This window comes from Hyperoodon ampullatus, assembly GCF_949752795.1.
Source record: "Hyperoodon ampullatus genome assembly, chromosome: 3".
In the NCBI taxonomy this organism is placed as follows: Eukaryota; Metazoa; Chordata; class Mammalia; order Artiodactyla; family Ziphiidae; genus Hyperoodon; species Hyperoodon ampullatus.
Genome location: NC_136916.1, coordinates 8,608,603 through 8,610,142, shown reverse-complemented (window position 1 = coordinate 8,610,142; position 1,540 = coordinate 8,608,603). Strand labels below are relative to the sequence as shown.

Below are 1,540 nucleotides of genomic sequence, written 5' to 3'. Positions count from 1 at the left end.
CTAAGTTCAAGTTTAAGTGCAAGGGAACAAGAGTTCTAAGCCTGTCAGATTCCCCATTTGGGAGGAAGGATCAGTGTTTCCAACAAATTGCTAAATTCTGCACAAGGGAGAAGCCAACACATACTAGGCCATGGAATTAGTTTCATTTTATTCCACGAGGATTCTTCTCCCCCGGTATCAAGAGAGAATGAGGAATGAATCTTAATTGGTCTCTTCATCAGAAGTGGTAAACTTGGTTTGTATATTCATGAAGCCAGACAGTTGTTTAAGCAGGCTGTGGAAGCAGACAGTAGAACCAGCTTCCTGTAGTCACAGACCACTATCTTGTATCCAGCTAAAGCAAAGATCAACTTGAACAGTTATCCCAAGCCACTGTTAACTGTACTAAAGGATGAAGTTCACTACTATATTATTTTAAAAATAAGAGTTCAATGAACCCTGGGTGAGAAAAACCAAGGCAGGTGGTAATGATGTATGAGTTGTCCGCATAAGGCCAGCTGATGAGAACACACCCATGAAGACGCTGGACATAAAGCCTTACTCGGCAAGTCAGAATTTTTACTAACTAAGCGCAGAATGAGGGCCAGCAAAGAGCTACCACTGGAACGTTTTAGTATCCAGACAGCATAACAGACACTGTCCCCAAGGACAACGTATACGCCGTTAATCACACTGAATAAAGCAGGTGCATTGTTCATTTTTCTTTTCTTTTTGTTTGAGAAGCTTGTTTATCTCTCTTTTGGCCGTTCCAATGTACTTCGAAGTGATTCCATGTTGGTTTAGTCCAGGAAGCAAGAGTAAGAAAGTCACTATCAGGTAGAAGAGACAGATGTTGTGGACCTGCTGTCCCACCCAAGCAACCACAGCAAGAGAAATGATCATGGTCATGAGGTACATTTTAGGCTTTTCTTCCTTTAGCGTAAAGAGGCGTTTCCACCAGCCCACAGCTCTGTGCCGTTTTTACTAGACTGCTGCAAATTTCATGGAAGCTCTGCTGTGGCTCAGCGGTCCATTTATTGGAGCCAAAAATTCTAGGCGCTAGAATGGGAACAAGGTAGTCAGCCAAGCACAGAAACATAACAAAACAGGAAACACCTGACAGAACAGATGGATCTAGATAGTAGATAATCAGAAACTCCAAAGAAACCACACCCTTTATGGCAGGTGGAAACCAGGCTCTTTCCCATCAGAGGACTTTATCTGCCATCAGCATCACTTCTCCCCATCCTTGCAGCTGTTCTTCCAGACTTGCAGTCCCCGCGGCCGGCAGGTTGGTGCTGCGATTATCTCTTTCCGCCATGGTTCCCGAGGTGCCCCCTCAGAGAGCGCAAGACACCCCCGAAACTGGCCTTCCTCAGAGCCACTCACGACAACCCTAGCGAGAGCAGGATTTTTTTTTTTTATTATTAGTTTCTGCTTTATAACAAAGTGAATCAGTCATACATATACATCTGTTCCCACATCCCTTCCCTCATGCATCTCCCTCCCTCCCACCCTCCCCATCCCACCCCTCCAGGCAGTCACAAAGCACCCAGCTGAT

General features: G+C 45.1%; 1 pseudogene across 1 annotated transcript; it reads right to left on the bottom strand.

Annotated features, from left to right (window-relative positions):
• Positions 1 to 663: 663 nt before the first annotated feature.
• Positions 664 to 1,300, bottom strand: LOC307049463 (ADP-ribosylation factor-like protein 6-interacting protein 1; annotated as a pseudogene). The gene has a single exon. The product of its transcript is annotated as an ADP-ribosylation factor-like protein 6-interacting protein 1 (transcript).
• Positions 1,301 to 1,540: the final 240 nt, after the last annotated feature.